The sequence below is a fragment of the Puma concolor genome, chromosome B4 (assembly GCF_028749965.1).
Source record: "Puma concolor isolate L17-30 chromosome B4, mPumCon1.1.hap2, whole genome shotgun sequence".
Taxonomy (NCBI): Eukaryota; Metazoa; Chordata; class Mammalia; order Carnivora; family Felidae; genus Puma; species Puma concolor.
Window position 1 is genome coordinate 34,596,102 of NC_141673.1, and position 20,731 is coordinate 34,616,832.

The 20,731-nt window shown below is 34.8% G+C and overlaps 1 protein-coding gene across 3 annotated transcripts in view; it reads right to left on the reverse strand.

The window, feature by feature from the left end:
* Positions 1-20,731, reverse strand: part of LRRIQ1 (leucine rich repeats and IQ motif containing 1) — a 230,869-nt gene that overhangs the window by 51,698 nt on the left and 158,440 nt on the right. The window lies entirely within an intron of this gene.

A 20,731-nucleotide genomic window follows, 5' to 3' on the forward strand; every position in this document is an offset into this window, starting at 1 on the left:
TTAAACTTTGCAGATTTAATTTGTATTTCTCTGCTACAAAATGAGATTAAACACCTTTTTATATGTTCACAAGTTATTTGGATTTCTTCTTTCGTGAAAAATATGTTAAGGCTTATTTATTTTTTTCTATTAGGCTATTTATATTTTAATGACTTTTAGGAATTATACACTCTGGATATTATACATTCTGGACCTTTGTTGATTATATGTGTGGCAAATGCCTTCTCCATCTCTGTGGGTTATTGTTTCACTACTATTATGACATTTTTGGCTTTATAGAAATTCTTAATTTTAATGTAAATATATTTATCAAGATGACCAGTACTTTTGCATATTGTTAAAGAAATAATTCCATATCCAATGTTATATTCTTCCACATTGTCTTCTGTTAAGTTTTATAATTTTGCTTCTTATATTTAGTTCTTTAAGGTGGGCATAATTAAATTTTTTTTAATGTTAATTTACTTTTGAGACAGAGAGAGGGAGACACAGAATCCAAAGCAGGCTCCAGGCTCTGAGCTGTCAGCACAGAGCCCGATGCGGGGCTCGAACTCACCGACCATGAGATCATGACCTGACCTGAAGTCGGACGCTTAACCATTGGAGCCACCCAGGCGCCCCAATTCATTTTTAATATAGATAATTTATTAAGATTTATTGGAAAGTCTATCTATTCCTCACTGACTTAGAATGCAATTTGTCTTATAATATCAATTAAGCATATATGCAGGGGTCTCCATCAGTTATTATTTTCTGTACTATTTTACTCTACCCTGTCCTACCCTATCCTAGAATTACCATCTCATCCTACCTCATCTCATCCCATCCATACCGTACCACCCATACCATGCAATACTATTTGCTTCAGATCTATAATAAGAGCTTATTAATAATAAGTTATGGTGTTTGGCAAGGCCTCTCGATTTAGTCATCTTTGTTGAATGTGTTTTGGCTATTTGAGGATTTTGACTTTCTATACATTTTTAGATTCTGCTTGTCAATGTCCATAAATACCTCTTGGGATTTAATTGAGAGAGCATAGTATCCACTGTTAATTTGGGGAGAATTTAAATCTTTGAAATTGAGTCTTTCAATTCATAGATTTACTTATAGTTTTTCTTTAACATTTTTTGATAGAGTTCTACAATTTCCCTGGTAAGGTCTTGTACCTCTTTTGTGAGACACATTCTTTGGCACGTGATTTAAAAAATACTATCACAATTTGAATTTTTTTTCCATTCTGGTTGCTTGCCTAGAATGTTAGGTTTAATATTAGAGTTAAGGTCAGTCTGGGTATTATATTTTTCTACGAATTGTTCACTTTCTCCAAATTTTCAAATATACTGCCATATGGTTGTTCACAATATTCCCTTACTACTGTTTTAGTTTGTATCATTTGTCATCCATCCCAGTTTTCCTTCTTGATATGGTTGTGCTTTCTCTTTCATTTTCATAATGAGACTTGCCAGGGGTTAATCAAATTTCTTTCAAAAAATGTATCTTTATCGATTAATTGTTTTACTTTTAAAAATTTTATTAACCATTGCTCTTATACTGCAATACATAGATTTTTTTATTTTTAAGTTACTTTTTAATATTTACGATTTTTTGACTCATGAATTTTTCAGATGCTTCTTAATTTTCAAGAAAATAAATACTATCTGGTTATCTTATTATGGTTCATTTATGGTTTATTACATTTTATTCAGAAAACACACTGCACATGATTTCAATCCTTAAGAAATTTCTGAGACCTAATTTCAGGTCAGTATAAGTTAAAGTTTTGTAAATTTCCTGTATGTGTATGAGGGTAATGTACATTCTCCAGTTGTTGAGTATTTTATATATGTCCTTTAAGCAAATGCTATTAAATTGGTTTATCAAACCATGTCCTTACTGATTTTTTGAGTGCTTGTTCTATAAATTGCTAAAAAAGGTATAATAAAATTCTCCCAATATAGTTTAGAATTTTTGACCTCTCTTTGCTACTTCCTTAATATTTGCCTTATATTATTTAAAAATTAATTAATAACATTCATTTTTTAGATCACTTTTAGGTTTAAAACAAAATTTGAAGGTAGAGACATTTTTCCATACACTCCCTTCCCTTACATGTTCAAAGCTTCCCCCATTACCAACATGCTGCCACTCCCCACCACAGTGGTACATTTGTTACAATCTATGAACCTACACTGAAACATCATAGTCACCCAAGGTCCACAGTTTACATTAGGGTGCACTCTTGATGCTGTACTTTCTATGGATTTGGACAAATGTATAATGACTTGTATCCACCATGACGGTATCATGCAGAGTAGTTTTTCACTGCTCTAGAAATCCTCTATGCTCTGCCTCTTTACTCCTTCTCCCCAGTCCCAGCCCCTAGCAATACTGATTTTTTTACTATCTCCATAAGTTTTGCCTTCTCCAGAATGTCACATACTTGGAATCATACATAGTCTTTTCAGGCTGGCTTCTTTCGCTTATGCATTTAATGTTCTTCCATGTCTTTTCATGGCTTGGTAGCTCATCTGCTTTCATTGTTGAATAATATTCCATTGTCTGATGTGCTACAGTTTATCCATTTATCTACTGAAGGATGTCTTGGTTGTTTTCAAATTTTGGCAATTATCAATAAAGCTGCTATAAACATCTGTGTGAAGATTTTTGTTTGGACATAAGTTTTCAACTCATTTGGATAAATACCAAAGACTGAGATTGCTGGATCCTCCAGTAAGAATATTTTTAGTCTTATAAGAAAGTTCCAAACTGTCTTCCAAAGTGGCTGAACGATTTTGCACTCCTATCATCAATAAATGAGAGTTCTGTTGCTCCATACCTTGTCGAAATTTGGTGTTGTCATAATTCTGAATTTTGGCCATTCTAACAGGTGTGTAGTGGTATCTTGTTGTAATTTGTATCTCCTTGAAGACATAGGATGTGGTATGTATTTTCATATACTTATTTGCCATCTGTATATCTCTGTTGAAATATCTTTTAAGGTCATTGGCTCATTTTTTAGAAATTGGGTTGTTTGTTTTCTTCTTATTGAGATGTAAGAGTTCTTTGTATACTTTGGATAGTAGTCATTTATTAGATAAATGTTCTGCAATTCTTTTCTCCTCATCTGTGGCTTCTCTTCTAGTTCTCTTGACATTGTCTTCAGCAGAAAACAGGTTTTTGATTTTATTGAAGTCCAGCGTATCAAATTATTTATTTTATGCATTGCACCACTGGTGTTGCTTCTAAAAAGTCATAGCTATGACCAAAGTCATCTAGATATAGATCTTCTCCTATGTTATCTTATAGGAGTCTTAAGAGTTTTGCATTTTACATTTAGCTCTGTGATCTATTTTGAGTTAATATTTGTGAGTGGTATAGGTCTATGTCTAGATTTTTTTTTATGTGGATGTCATCTTCTTCTAGCACCATTTGTTGAAAAGACAGTCTTTGCTCTTTTGTCAAAGATCGACTGACCATATTTGTATGGGTCTATTTCTGGGCTGTCTAAATTCTGCTCCATTGATCTATTTGTTTATTCTTTTGCCAATACCACACTGTGTTGGTTACTGTAGCTTTATAGCAAATCTTGAAAACAAGTATTGTCAGTCCTCCAAATTTGTTCTCCTTTAATATTGTGTTGGCTATTCTGAGTCTTTTACCTTCTCATATACATTTTAGAATCAGTTTGTTAATATCCACAAAATGATTTTCTGGGATTTCACTGAGTCTACAGATCAAATTAAGAGGAACTGAAATCTTGCCAATATTGAGTTCTTCTATGCATGTGCATAGAATATTTAGCAATTTATTGAGGTCTTTGATTTATTTCATCAAAGTTTTGTAGCTTTTCTCATATAGATCTTATACATATTTTGTATATTTACACCTAACATTTAACTTGGGGGGACAATGTAGACGGTATTGTGTTTTTTTTTTTTGTTTTTTTTTTTTTTTTAAATTTTTTTTTTTTAACCTTTATTTATTTTTGAGACAGAGGGAGACAGAGCATGAATGGGGGAGGGTCAGAGAGAGGGAGACACAGAATCGGAAACAGGCTCGAAGCTCTGAGCCATCAGCCCAGAGCCCAACGCGGGGCTCGAACTCACGGACCGCGAGATCGTGACCTGGCTGAAGTCGGACGCTTAACCGACTGCGCCACCCAGGCGCCCCGGTATTGTGTTTTTAACTTCAAATTTCACTTGTTCATTGCTAGTACATAGGAAAGTGATTGACTATTGTATCTTACATCCTGAAACTTTGCTATAATTGTTTATTAGTTCCAGAAGTTTTCTTATGCTTTCAAATTTTCTATATAGATGATCATGTTGCTGCAAACAAAAACATTTCATTCTTTCTTCCCACTCTGTATACCTTTTATTTCCTTTTCTTTTCTATTGCATTAGTTAGCACTTCCAGTACAAGGTTGAAAAGAAGTGGTTACAGGCAACATCCTTGTCTTGTACTTGATTTTAGTGGGAAAGCTTTGACTTTCTCACCATTAAGTGTGATGTTAGCTATAGGTTTGTTTGTAGACATTTTTTACCAATTTGAAGAAGCTCCCCTCTATTCCTAGTTTATTGAATTTTATCAGGAATGGTGGGTTTTGTGAAATGTGTTTTGGCTTCTACAGGTATCATGTGATTTTTCTTTTTTAGCCTGTTGATGTGATGGACACATTGATTTTTCAATGTTTAACTGGCTTTGCATACATGGGATAAATCCCAAAATAGTGTGTATAATTCTCATTATAAATTGTTGGATTTGATTCACTAATATTTTGTTGAGAATTTTCTGTATCACGTTCATGAAAGATATTGGTCGGTAGTTTTCTTGTAAAGTCTTTGTCTGTCTTTGGGATTAGGGTAATTCTGGCCTTAAAGAATGAATTAGAAGGTATCCTTTCTGCTTTTATCCTTTGAAAGAAATTGTAGTAAATTTGTATAATTTCTTCCTTAAATGTTTGATAGAATTCACCAGGAACCCCTCTGGGCCTGGCACTTTCCATTTTGGAAAGTGATTAATTTTTTATTTAATTTATTCAAGAGATATAGGCTTATTCAGCTTGTCCATTTATTATTATGTAAGTTTTGGCAAACTGTGTTCCAAAGAATTGATCTATTTCATCTAGGTTATTATAGTTATGGGCATGGAGTTATTCATAGCATACCTTTATTTTTCTTTTACTGTCCATGGAATTAGAGTGATGTCCCCTCTATCATTTCTGATATTAGTAATTTGTGTCCTCTCTTTTTTTCTTTCTTAGTTAGCCTGGCTAGAGGCTTATTAATCCTGTTGATCTTTTTAAAGGACCCGCTTCTGGTTTCATTGATATTATCTATTGATTTCCTGTTTACAATTTTATTGATTTCTTCTCTAATTCTTTTTTTTTTCTGCTGCTTACTTTTAATTTGCTTTACTTTTCCAAGTTGCCTAAGGTAGAAATTTAGATTATTGACTTCAGATCTTTTTTTTAAATGTTTATTTATTTATTTTGAGGGGCGCCTGGGTGGCGCAGTCGGTTAAGCGTCCGACTTCAGCCAGGTCACGATCTCGTGGTCCGTGAGTTCGAGCCCCGCTTCAGGCTCTGGGCTGATGGCTCAGAGCCTGGAGCCTGTTTCCGATTCTGTGTCTCCCTCTCTCTCTGCCCCTCCCCCGTTCATGCTCTGTCTCTCTCTGTCCCAAAAATAAATAAACGTTGAAAAAAAAATTAAAAAAAAAAAATAAATGTTTATTTATTTATTTTGAGAGAGAGAGGAAGGGGCAGAGAGGAAGAGAGAGAATCTGAAGCAGGCTCCTTGCTGTCAGTGCAGAGCCCAATGTGAAGCTCAATCTCACGAACTGTGAGATCATGACCTGAGACAAAATCAAGAGTTGGATGCGTAACCAACTGAGCCACCCAGGCACCCCTCTTCTTTTCTAATATATGCACTTTGCTATAAATTTCCTTCTAAGCACTGCTTTTGCTGCATCCCACACATTTTATAATAAGTGGTGTCTTCATTTCACTTTCATTGAATTTAAAAGTTCCCTTAGGGGCGCCTGGGTGGCGCAGTCAGTTAAGCGTCCGACTTCAGCCAGGTCACGATCTCGCAGTCCGTGAGTTCGAGCCCCGCATCGGGCTCTGGGCTGATGGCTCAGAGCCTGGAGCCTGTTTCCGATTCTGTGTCTCCCTCTCTCTCTGCCCCTCCCCCGTTCATGCTCTGTCTCTCTCTGTCCCAAAAATAAATAAACGTTGAAAAAAAAAATTTTAAAAAAAATAAATAAATAAAAGTTCCCTTAAGTTCCAAATATTTTTAAATTTTTCTTAGTTTAGTGATTTTACTTCTGCAAAAATTAGTCAAAGGATTCATAAAATAAAAGAATGTAAAATAAGACACTACATACCTAAAATATGGGTAGGGAAAGGTGGGAAGAATGGGTTTAAACTTAAGCAATTTTCAACTTTATATAAATATGCAGAAGATGTTATATGCAAACCTAATGGTAACCACAAACCAAAAACCAGTAATAGATGTGCAAAGAATAAAGAGAGAGGAATCTAAGTATATCACTAAAGAAAGCCACAAACCATGAAAAAGAACAAGAGAAGAAAGAATCAGAGAAAATCTATAGAAACAATTACAAAGGAGTAACAAATGTCAATAAATACATATCTATCAATAATGGCTTTGAATATAAATGGACTAAATGCTTTTTTTGGAAGAAAAAAAAAAAGACCCATCTATATGCTGCCTACAAGAGACTCATTCAGACTGAAAGACACCTGCAGATTGAAAGTGAGGGGATGGAGAAACATTTATCATGCAAATGGATGCCAAAATAAAGCCAGGGTAGCAGTACTTATATTGGACAAAATTGACTTCAAAACAAAGAATGTAACAAGGGACAAAGAAGGACACTATATAATAATAAAGGGAGCAATCTAACAAGAGGATATAACAATTATAAATATTTATGCACCCACCATGAAAGCACCCAAATACATAGAACAGTTAATAACAAACATAAAAGAAATACTTGATAGTAATACAATAATACCAGGGGACTTAAACATCTCACTTACATCAATGGACAGATCATCCAAACAGAAAATTAACAAGGAAACTATGGCTTTTAATGACACACTGGACCAGATGGATTTAACAGATACATTCAGAACATTCCATTCTAAAACAGCAGGATAGACATTCTTTTCAAGTACACATGGAACATTCTGCACACCAGATCACACATTAGGCCACAAAACAAGGCTTGACAAATTAAAAAAAAAAAAAATCAAAGTCATAGCATGTATCTTTCCTGACTTCAATGATATGACATTAGACATCAACCAAAAGAAAAATCTGGAAAGGCCACAGATACATGGAGGTTAAACAACATGCTTCTAAACAATGAATAGGTCAACCAAGGAATCAAAGAAGAAATCCCAAATTACATGAAAACAAATGAAAATGAAAACACAAGGGGCCAAAATCTTTGGGATGCAGCAAAAGGGGTTCTAAGAGGAAAGTTTATAGCAATACAGGCTTACTTCAAGAAGCAAGTAAAATTTCAAATAAAGACCTAACTTAACACACCTAAAAGAAGTAGAAAAAGAAGAACAAACAAAACCCAAATCCAGCAAAAGGAAGCAAATAATAAAGATTAGAACAGAAATAAGTGATATAGCAACTTAAAAAAAAAATAGAACAGTTCAATGAAACCAGGAGCTGATTCCTCTAGCCAGACTTATGGAGAGAGAGAGAGAGAGAGAGAGAGAGAGAGAGAGAGAGAGAGAACCCAAATAAAATTACCAGTGAATGAGAAGAAATAGCAACCAACATCACAGAAATACAAATAGTTGTAACAGAATATTATAAAAACCTATAGGTCAACAGATTGGAAAACCTAGAAGAAATAAATTCCTAGAAACATATAAACTACCAGTTACGAGCAATGAAATTGAGTTAGTAATCAAAAAACTCCCAACAAACAAAAGTCCAGGACCAGATCAATTCACAGGCAAATTCTACCAAATATTTTAAAAAGAGTTAATACTCACTCTTCTCAAACTGTTCCAAAAATGGAAGAGGAAAGAAAACTTCCAAATTCATTCTATGAAGCCAGTATCATCCCGTTACCAAAACCAAATAAGGACACAACAACAACAAAAAGAGCACTACAGATCATTATCTCCCATGAATATAGATACAAAAATGTTCAACAAAATATTAGCAAACCAAACCCAACAACACATTAAAAAATCATACATCATGATCAAGTAGGATTTATTCTCAAGATGCTAGTGGTGATTCAATATTCACAAATCACTCAACGTGGTATGTCACATCAATAAGAGAAAGAATAAAACCATACAATCACACTTTGTTATTTTATTTGTTTACTAGGGACAGAAAACTTTATAGTTAGTTTTAGAACTAATGATGAGATTAGACATTAATCTTTGCAGTAAACACACACCTTACTTACAGCTTTCTAAATCCCATAGTCAGCAGTTGCAGGATAAGTTAAATCTATAAAAAATCATTTACTCAATATCAGCTACTAGAAGAAGTATAGTTTCTTAAAATAATTCAGTTCTATATGTTATATTAATAATTCACAAATAAATACTGATTTTAGGAATAGTCAAGTGTGAATGTGATTTGATATAAACCACAGCTATGAAATTTTGCTTTACTAATGGATATGTCCTGCCCCAGAAATACTTGGTAAAATAAAATTCTGCAAATCAAGCATTTTTCTATTCACATCAGTTTTTGGTCAGAAGCAAGGTATAAATAAAGTCATAGTCCTAAATTAATAAGATTTTTGTTATATTGTTATCTCAGAGTTTGCATCATTTCCTCTGAAATGTCTTTATTACCTGTAGTTTCTAGCATTTCTAATTTCTCTCCTACAACAGAAATTTATAGACCAACATTTAGTGGACAGCCTCTGAGTTAACTCCTAGCACCTCCTTTTTGGGTTTCTCCCCTTCCCCCATTCACACATTGTATAGAGCACCCCCAGTGGGTATGTTTACTAAAGAGTCATAGCTGATGGGACTGAGTAATATTACATTGTATATGTATATACCACTCCTTCTTTATACATTCATCTACCAGTGGACACTTGGGTTACTTTCATATCTTGGGTACTGTAAATAATGCTACAATAAATATCAGGTTGCATATATTAAAAAAAAGCCATGTGATAATTTCAACAGAGACAGTAAAAAATTTGACAAAGTACATTCATTCATTCATTCATAATAAAAACCCTCTGCAGAGTAGGTCTAGAGGGAACATATCTCAACATAATAAAGGCCTTATATGAAAAACCCACAGCCAACATCATACACAATAGGTGAAAACTGAGAGCTATTCCCCCAAGGTCAGGAACAAGACAAGGATGTCCACTCTCACTCACCATTTTTACTCAACATAGTGCTGGGAGTCCAAGCCACAGAAATTAGACAATATACAGAAGGAAAACTCTCACTATATATAGATGACATGATACTATATACAGAAAACCCTAAAGACTCCACCAACAACTACTAGAACTGATCAATGAATTCCGTAAAGTTGTAGGATACAAAATCAACACATGGAAACCTGCTGCATTCCTATACACCAATAATGAAGTAGCAGGAAATGAAATTAAGAAAACAATACCATTTACAAGTGCATCAAAACAACAAAATATCTAGGAGTAAACTTAATCAAAAGGTCAAAGACCTTTACTCTGAAAATTATAAAATGCTGATGAAAGAAATTCAAGATGACTGAAATAGAAAGACATTTCATGCTCATGGAATGGAAGAACAGATATTGTTAAAATGTCTATAATACCCAAAGAAATCTACACATTTAATGCAATCAAATACCAACAGTGTTTTTCACAGGGCTAGAAAAAACAATCTTAAAATTGTATGTAACCACAAAAGACCCCAAATAGCCAAAGCAATCTTGAAAATGAAAAAAAAAAAAAAAAAAAAAAAAAAAAAACTGGAGGCATCACAATTCCAAACTTAAAGTTGTATTACAAAGCATAAATAATTAAAACAGTATGGTACTGGCACAAAAATAGACACATAGATCAATAGAACAGAAAAGAGATCCCAGAAATAAACCTACAATTATATGGTCAATTAATCTTCAGCAGAGGAGGAATGAATATACAATGGTAAAAAGACAGTTTCTTCAACAAATGGTGCTGCGAAAACTAGACAGCCACATGCAAAAGAATGAAACTGGACCACTTTCTTTCACAATACATAAAATAAACTCAAAATAGATTAAGGGGTTAAATAAGAGACCTGAAAGCATAAAAACTTTTAAGTGAGCACAGGCAGTCAGCCACTGCAACATTTTTCTAGATATGTTTCCTGAGGCAAGGGAAATAAAACAAAAATAAACTATTGGATTCACATCAAAACAAACAGTTTCTGCACATTGAAGGAAACAATCAACAAAACCAAAAAGCAACCTACTAAATGGGAGATGAGCTTTGCAACTGACATATTTGATAAAGCATTAGTATCAAAAATGTATAAAGAACTGATACAACTCAATACCCAAAACCTAAATAATCCAATTAAAAAATGGACAGAAGACATGAACTGACATTTCCTTGAAGAAGACCTACAAATGGCCAACAGATACATGAAAAGATGCTCAACATCACTCCTCATTAGGGAAACACAAATAAAAACTACAATGAGATATCAACTCATACCTGTTAGAATGGCTAAAATCAACAATACAAGAAACAAGAAGTGCTGGCAAGAAGGTGGAGAAAAAGGAATCCTCTTGCACTGTTGGTGGGAATGCAAATTGGTGCAGCCACAATGGAAAACATAAGGAGGTCCTTCAAAAAATTAAAAATAGAACTACATATGATCCAGGAACCACACTACTGGGGATATACTCCCAAAATACAAAAACCCTAATTCAAAGGGATACATGCACCCCTATGTTTAATGCCATATTATTTACAATAGCCAAATATGGAAGTAGTCCAAGTGTCCATCAATAGATGAATGGATAAAGCAAATGTGGTACACACATAAAATGGAATATTATTCAGCTATAGAAAAGAATGAAATCTTGCCATTTGCAATGACATGGATAGAGTTAGAGAGTATAAGGCCACGCCATATAAGTCAGTCAGAGGAGGACAAATACAAATGCTCTCACTCATATATGTAAGTTAAGGAACAAAACAAATGAGCAAAGGAAAAAAGAAAGAGAGAGACAAACCAAGAAACGGACTTTTTTTTTTTTTTTTTTATGTTTAGTTATTTTGAGAGAGTGAGCAGGGGAAGGGCAGAGAGAGAGGGAGGAAGAGAGAATCCCATGCAGGCTCCATGTTCAGCACAGAGCCTGATAGGGGGCTCGATCTCATGACTGCGAGATCATGACCTGAGGCGAAATCAAGACGCTTAACTGACTGAGCCACCCAGGTGCCCCAAGAAATAAACTCTTAACTATAGAGAACAAACTTATGGTTACCAGAGGGGAGGTTGTTGGGGGGGGGGGGGGGCGGGATGAGGGAAATAATGGGTGGGGATTAAAAAACACACTTATCATGATGAGAAAAAGCATAAAATCAAGTGAAAAAAGTAAGTAAAAATACAAAATTGTGCCTTGAAAACAAATAAAAACAAATGCAATATTTAAACAAAGAAAATGTCTGTAGTTCTTATTCTGGTGAATTTCAGCTTGACAGTAACTTCCATTCATACAACTTACAGATCACTGAGATATTCTACCTCTTCTGCCTTCTATTGTTTTTAAGACATCAGCTGTTAGTCTAAGTGCAACTTCATTGGTAATGAGTCTCCTTTTTTTCTCAGTAAGATTTTTGTTTTCTGATGTATAAAGTTTTTCTCTGATGAGTAGCTCTGGATTTTGGGGACAAAAAATTATCCTGCTTATAATTCAATTTCTTGAAACTGTTGATGATGCCTTTCATCTAGCTCACAAAAATTTTCAGTCATTATCTTACTGGATATTGCCATTGCCTTATTCCATTTAGACATAATTAAACCTTCCCTAACTTTTTCCATATATTTTTATTTCCTAATTTTTTCATCTATTGGCTTATCTTCACTAGATTCTAGATAATGTTTTCTCACATATTTCCAAGTTCATTATTTCTTCAACTTTGTCTGATCTGCAGGTAAACCTATATTATAGGTTTTAATTTAAATTATTTTATTTTTCATTTTAAAGTTTATATTCAGTTTTCTCTAATCTACTGTCTCTTGCTGATATTTCCAAAATATATTTTAATCCTTAAAATAAGCATATTTATTTTATAATAAGTGTCTAATAAAAATTAATATAAATTATTTATATTTTTTGTGATGTCTATTATTTCTATTGGTTTGACTCATGGTATCTTATTATTTTTTTTTTTTCAACGTTTTTTATTTATTTTTGGGACAGAGAGAGAGACAGAGCATGAACGGGGGAGGGGCAGAGAGAGAGGGAGACACAGAATTGGAAACAGGCTCCAGGCTCCGAGCCATCAGCCCAGAGCCTGACGCGGGGCTCGAACTCACGGACCGCGAGATCGTGACCTGGCTGAAGTCGGACGCTTAACCGACTGCGCCACCCAGGCGCCCCGTTATTTTTCTTATAAATAAAAATGCATTTTTCCAGAGATGATAGGTTTTCAATTCTGCCAGGTATATACGGGTGCTTTCAGATTGGGATCAGATTGTTTTCTAAATTATATTCTGAATTTATGTTTGTTTCAGAAAAAAATACCATCCCTCTTTATCTCCCCACATACAAGTTCTATACCATCTGTTAGCCTTCTAATTCTTTCCCTTTCTATCTAAATTTACTCCTCTATCCCAATATCATAACACTCATATAGTGCTTCTTTGCCCAAAAGTATTTCTGTACTTTAAGTTTTAACAATTTTTACCTTTTGTTTTCTATGTACTCACTGTTAGCACCTTTCCTAAAGTCAAGGCATCATACACAGTGAAAGGATTCTCAGTCTATACACAAGATACACTAACCATGATTGACTTTCAATATATTTCACTAAGTTGGAAAAATAGATTATTAAAACACTATCTATCTTTTTTGAATGATGCAAATTTAATATATCTTTGTTGGTGGAGAGAGAATTGAATTAAAAATCAGGGAAACTGGTCATCATCACTTCAAATCTTAGTTTCATCAATTGTGAAGTGGAAATGAAACGCATCTTGCCAAACATGAGGCAAACTTGTGAATTCACTTGTGTACTATAAATAAGAAACTACTATCATTTTCTTGATTCTTGTGGATACAAACCTTAAGAAATGGCACTTTTTACTTTTGAGCCAAGGTCTATGTGATTTCAAGACTTTTTTCTCTCTCTGTAATAGAAGATTACATGTTTCCTGGAATAAAGTTTTTCTGTGCTGATTCACATAACACCTCTCCTGAAATCATAGCCACAATCAGGCAAATGAGACACATTATTACAGTTCCAAAATATATTAAGTTAGTGTTTTTTTAAAACTACTCTATATTTGATAAGCAAGAAACACTCTCTCATGGTTACTGACAGCATTCCAAGAAACAAATCAATCAGGAAGATAGTATAAAGTTCACAATTCATTTCTTTCTTAAATTGTGAAATTAAAGTTTTTCTATGTCAAGAACTCTGAGGGTTCTTGAGATTCGACCATACTTTCAGGTAGAATGTTTTATGAATGTTGGCAGAAGAAAGAAGACTTCTAGGTCAGGGACAAAGGGCTTTATTATTCGGAGCATAGGAAGCAGCACGAGTACTGGCATATTTCTGGTGGTTCGTTTTGCCCCTGAATTTCCACAAGGGTGCAATGAAGGAAGTCCAGATAGATACTAAGCTCATGGTAGAGCTGAGACATCCTAAGCCAAGAGAGCTCAAGTATTCTATATTGGGTTACAAATTAGCTGCTTTTTGTCCTGATGAGAAAACATTACCTCTGTTATATTGGACAGCAAGCAAACCGGCCCTTTGCTTCACAGGAGACCATCTTTATCTCTTAAGGATGTTTGGTATACAAATATTTTTGAAAAGATGGTCTGGAACAAAAGGGTAGTTAGTGCCACACTCTCGAGATATTCAGAAATGCAAGAGAATCATTCTACTACACTACCACCCGGTCAATTTTGGATATGAAACCAGTGAAAACTCTCATTTTCTTCTATTAGAATTCAGACTAAAGTAACCCCAAGAAATAATCTAATCAAAATATTATGTGTCTATGATTTTGAATGTTAGATTTGTTTTTCTCTTTATAAAGTTGTTTTCCTAATTTGAAAAACAAATAAACAACTAAGCCAAACCATTGACATTTGAGTTTAAAAGGAGAAAACAAAAAAGGAAAAAAAAAACAACAAGTTCTACTATCTTCAGGTCAAAATATGCTGTTTATAATTCTTTTATAGGCAGAAACATAAGTAAAAATTATTTGAGTTTTTCAGTGAGCATAGATAAGAAGTATGCTTTAAATAGTCACTATTGACTTACTCTTTAAATGTGTGAAAAAGCTAATATTCGGAAGGTATTTCCCACAGTAAAATACAGCACTATAGAATACTGTGGTTTCTGACCAATTCGTACGAAGTTTTTATGGCTGGGATGCTTATTGTGCTTTTCCATAATTTAACATCTGAATAGGTTTAGTAGAAATTTACAAATTCCTCTGAGACCAAATATGGAAAATTTTATTTCAAAATTATTCGTTATTTTCCAAAAGTTATCCACAAGAGAAAAAGAAATTCTGTGTTATTTATTACAGCTGGTATATTAGGAACATTTTAAAATGTCATTCATTTCCATATTCAGAAATATGACATTAAGAAGTATTTTGTGGGAAAATATGGCTTCCTGATGAAACGGAAACACTGTGGGCTTTGGAGTCAGCCAGATGTAGATTTAAATTCATACAACTCTTACATAAGCTCAAAACCTTAGTTTCATTCTCCAAAAAAATTGGGATTATTACATTTTTCTTATAAGGATATTGTGCAGACACAATGAGAGACATAAAGTCCCTAGAGAGCATTCTCGCTGTTCAACAAATAGCATTCTCTTTTCTCCTGAAGCAGCTATTTCAAAATATGAAGACTAAATCTTAGACATTAATTCCTCACTTAAGATATTTACTAGAGCTCTTTTCATATTGTCTACTTACTAGTTTAAGGATAGGGAATCAGTCTATGTATTTACTTAGCTATACTCAGAGACAAACTCACAAATGAAAATGTATTTCTTTCATAATAAAAAGAAAACAATTACTTTCTTTCAAATGAGAAAACTGAGATTCAGAAATGTTAAGTGATTTGCCCAGGATGCAACAGCTAGGTAGTGACAAATCAGGAACCTTCTTCTACGTCTTATACTTGGGCCCTTTTCACTGTATTGTGAATACTAACACAACTGGTGAGTTTCAAGTTGTTTGAGGCCACAGTTTGTGCCCTATGTTCATAGATGTCAAGAACACTTGTTAATATATATCCTTTTGAGTTGTAAAGCCAGAAGACAGAAAGAATTTCCTAAGTCTCTACAGAAAAATGCAGGTACTTTTGGCCATTTGAGTCCTGAGTCCTCAGGTGTATGACATTAGGTAACAATCCAAAATAGAGTGTGTTGTCTTTGGAATTTAATAGCTAATTGTGTAGATAATGAATAATAACAGTAGATGAGGTTCAATGGTTTTTCATTTAGTAAATCTAATTTTATGTTTAATCTACCTATTGTGTTTACATCAATTATAGTTAATTTTTGATTTTATCAGTCATATTTCATCCAGAATTCCTATCGTTTTTTCAAAGCTTCCTAATCTTACTAGTCTTTTGTTGATTCATTGTATTTCAAATTCATTTTTATGTACACAAATACCAAATGTATTATATATTTCATCAATTTAAAGATGACTTTTTTAAACTTAATTTTTAACATTTATTTATTTTTGAGAGACAGAGAGAGACAGAGCATAAGCAGAGGAGGGGCAGAGAGAGAGGGAGACACAGAATCCGAAGCAGGCTCCAGGCTCTGAGCTGTCCACACAAAGCCTGACGCAGGACTCAAATTCATGAACCATGAGATCATGACCTGGGCCAAAGTCAGATGCTTAACCGACTGAGCCACCCAGGCTCCCCAAAGATGAGTATTCTTAAATTCTGTATCTGATAAAACTACTACCTGTATGATTCAATGGACTAATTTTTTAGTTTGTTTTCTTCTGTCGATTCTCACTCTAGTAACTTGTTTTCCAAGGTGTTTAGTGATTTTGTTATTGTTTTAGTCAGTTTATGTTCTTTAGGTCCATACTAATGCAAATTTTTGGAGGTAGGAGTTTAAATTATCCACTCAAAAAAGATTTTTGACTGCTTCTGCCAGTTTCTAGAGTGTACATTACCCCCTTACCCTAAGAGATAACTCTTAAGCTTGCTACATCTATATATCTGTGTTTTTTTCTTTTTATAATTTTTAACACTTATTTACTTTATTTTTAATAAAAATTATAGATAGATTTTTAAGGTGTATGACCTGATCTGATGTACATATATGAAGTGAAATGATTACTACAGACAAGTTAACTAACTTATCATGTATTCAGATAATTACCATTTTTTATGTGTGTGCTGAGAGCACCTGAAATCTACTCTCTTAGCAAATTTTCTGTATTCAGTACAGTATTATTAACTATAGTTATTATGGTATACATTAGATCTCTAGAGTTACTCATCTTTATATTCATGTTTTCTTGTTGTTTCTGATTTCTGAGGAATTCTCTATTTTTGTTGCCAGCTTAAACTTTATTTAAAAATACTTTGGGAGGATTAATGTTATCTAACTTCAAGACTTACTATAAAGCTACAATAAGCAAGACAGTGTGGTGTTGGTGAAAGAATAGACAAATAGATCAATGGAAGAGAACAGACAGCCCAGAGATAGACCTCACACAATACAATCAACTGGTCTTTGATAAAGGAGCAAAGGCAACACAATGGAGAAAAAATAAGTCTTCTCAAGTATTGTCTAGAACAACTAGACTTCCACATGCAAAAAAAGAGAGACAGAGAATGGGCATCTGGGTGGCTCAGCTGGTTAAGTGTCCGACTTTGGCTCAGGTCATGATCTCACAGCTTGAGTTCAAGCCCTGCATCAGGCTCTGTGCTGAATTTAGAGCCTGAAGCCTTCTTCAGATTCTGTGTCGCCCTTTCTCTCTGCCCACCCCTCTCCAGCTTGTGCTCTGTCTCTCTTTCTCTCAAAAATAAATAAACATTAAATTGTTTTTTGAAAAGAGACAGAGATAGAGACAGAGAGAGAATCTTAACACAGACATTACACCTTAATAAAAATTAACTCAAAAAACAGGTACCTGCATGGCTCAGTCCACTGAGTGTCCAACTCTTGATTTCAGCTCAGGTCACGGTCCCAGGGTCATGGGATTGAGCCCTGTATTGGGTTCCATGATGAGCATAGAGCCTGCTTAAGATTCTTTCTCCTTCTTTCTCTCTCTCCCTCAGTGCCCCTACCCCCTGCTCATTATCTCAATCTTTCTCTAAAATAAAACTTTTAAAAATTAACTAAAAATGGATCATAGACCTAAATGCAAAACTAAACAAAAAAATTCTAGGAGATAACAGAGTAAAGAGTCTAGGTGATCTTGGGTTTGGTGATGACTGTTCAGATAAAATATAATATAGAAAATAAATAATTAAAAACTGCTGCTCTGTGAAAGACACTGCCAAAAGCTTGAGAAGACAAGCCACAGACTAGGAGAAGATATTTGCAAAAGACACATCTGATAAAGGACTGGTACCTGATATATAAAAAGAAATCCTAAAAACTCAACAGTAAGAAAACAAACAGCCTCATTTTAAAGATGGGCACAAATTTAAAACATTGAGATGCCACTATGTTTCTTTTAGAATTGCCAAAATCCAGAACACTGATAACACCAAATACTGATGAGCATGTGTAGCAACAGAACTTTCAGTCATTGCTGATGGGAATGCAAAATGGCAGACAGTTTGGTGGTTTCTTGCAAAACTAAAAAGCCCTTACCATATGACACAGCAATTAGTCTCCTTGGCATTTACTCCAAAAGTTGAAAACTTATGTTTACACAAAAACGTGCACACGGATGTTTACACCAGCTTTCTTGATAATTGTCAAAACTTGGAAGCAACCAAGATGCCCTTTAGTAGGAAAATGGTATGCATTGTGTATGTTTCCAATTATGCAACGTTCTGGAAAAGCCAAAACTATGAAGTAAAAAGATCAGTAGCTGCCTGAAGTTAAAGCATAAGGATAAACAGGTGGAGCATAAAGAATTTTTGGAGAAGTGACAGTATCCTACAGGATACCAAAATGATGGATACATGTAAAAATATAGATTTTTTTTTGTATCTACATTTCATGCTTTCTGAGGCTAGATAGTATTGGAAAGACATACTTTTACACTTCTGAATAACTTGAAGCCATAAACCATATATTATGTTCTCTTGCTTTTCATTATTTTTCTTTATTCTTCACTTACTTCCTACTTTTTCTTTACTCATCTTCTATTTTTTCCCCACCTTTACTTCAACAGTCTCTATTCTACATTTTTCTCAGTGCTCATATTACAGCAAGAATACAGAAAACATGTCTGGCAACAGTGAAAGAAGCTTAGGTACAGCCTATAAAGGCATTTCTTGAAGTGGTCATTGCATTCATAGCATAAATGTCAGCTAAGAAAAAGCCTATGACTACTACTGAATCTAGTCATAGGCTTTTTCTTAGCTGCATCTGTAGGCCCCAAGCTTGCTATTCTTAGATATGAGCTGCTTCACTAACAGGAAGCATACACTGGTATCCCCTGGCTGAGGGAATGCCTTTGAATCAGTTGTCTGTTTATCTTGTACTGAGAATTTTGCTTGTTTTTTTATGTTTATTTATTTTGAGAGAGGTGGGGGGGCGGGGCAGAGAAGGAGAGAGAGAATCGCAAGCAGGCTCTGGGCTGTCAGCAGGGAGCCCGACGTGGGGCTTGATCTTGGGAACTGTTAGGTCATGACCTGAGCCGAAATCAAGAGTCAGAAGCTCATGTGACTGTGCCACTCAGGTGCCCTGACATTTTGCTTATTTTAACTTGATCTGTCAATCTCACAAATTTTGTGCCTGTGCTTGCTTCGATCTGAGATTATCCACTTTGTTCTGTCTCTATTACTTAAGGCATCAGCTCGGAATAAGGATTATAGAATATGGTTTGATGGGGCGCCTGGGTGGCTCAGTTGGTTACGCGGCCGACTTCGGCTCAGGTCATGAACTCAGGTCCGTGAGTTCGAGCCCCGCGTCGGGCTCTGTGCTGACAGCTCAGAGCCTGGAGCCTGTTTCAGATTCTGTGTCTCCCTCTCTCTGACCCTCCCCCATTGATGCTCTGTCTCTCTCTGTCTCAAAAATAAATAAACGTTAAAAAAAAAAAAAAAGAATATGGTTTGCTGTGCTGAGCCTTATTTCTTCACATATAAACTTTGGGGGTCACAACGATTTCTTTGCCTACCCTCACAGTTGAACCATATTTTTAAAAAAATGATGCACAATAGGTATGATAGTAACAATTTTTACACTTTACACCATGGGCACTGACAATCAGAAAGGACACTGGCTTTGAACTGGAGCAGAGTCCAGCAGAGTCCTTACTATGCAGGGCATTAATCCTGTAGTTACCAAATATCATAGACTTGGGAGAGGATTTCCAGGGAAGAAGCTAAAGCAGCCACGGTGGGTGGGGTGGCAGTAGTGGGAAGAGGCTCAAGGAAGTAGCTTTTTGCCAATCAGGTAAGAATGTATTTCAGTATTTTAACCACTGTTTCCGTCATACTTGCACATGCCAGTCTTATGTCAACTCTACTAAAATGCTCTCCAAATTTGGGGCGCCTGGGTGGCTCAGTCAGTTGAGCATCTGACTTTGGCTCGGGTCATGAACTCACAGTTCACAGGCTCGCTGCTGTCAGTGTGGAGGCTGCTTCTGATCCTCTGTCCCCCTCTCTTTACCCTCTCTTGCTCGCATGCTCTCGCTCACTCTCAAAAATAAGTAAACATTTAAAAAATAATAATAAAATAATAAAATAAAAATGCTCTCCAAATTTTAGAGCACTATATTATGTCATAGTATGTATGATGCTTGGATCTTGATCTTGCTGAAAAATGACAATTGAAGGTATTCACATCACGTGTCAACTACTACGTGGCTTACAGCAACTTCTAAGCTTCCATTTACTACAAGATGCATTCTGAGTTCAGAGATGTTAAAATGTGAAAAAAATGTACATCTTGGAATAAATGAAATACTGAATAAATTATTATTTTATTAGCATACTGTATAATATGAAATGTAACTATCCATAATTGTCAATCTTGGATCATTAAGAATAAGAATTATGCTACATGATTTTTGATTACTACTGTGATACACACTTGGTACATTTTATCTGAATTGCTTAATTTCCTTTTATTGAGTGCCTACTATTGCTGGGCATTATTCTGAGAGCTGAGACCCTAGCAGTGAACCAATAGAGTTCTGAACTTCAGTAGCATACAGTGATAAGCACTAAGAACAAGTAGAAAGTCCTGGGTTCGATGAGAATATATAAGGGAATTATTTTTTGGTAAAGGCTAATCAGGTACACTGTTTTTATATTGTGCTTTGAAAAGCCGTAGAGGCTTTTCAAATGCATCTCAGTGGCTGCTATGG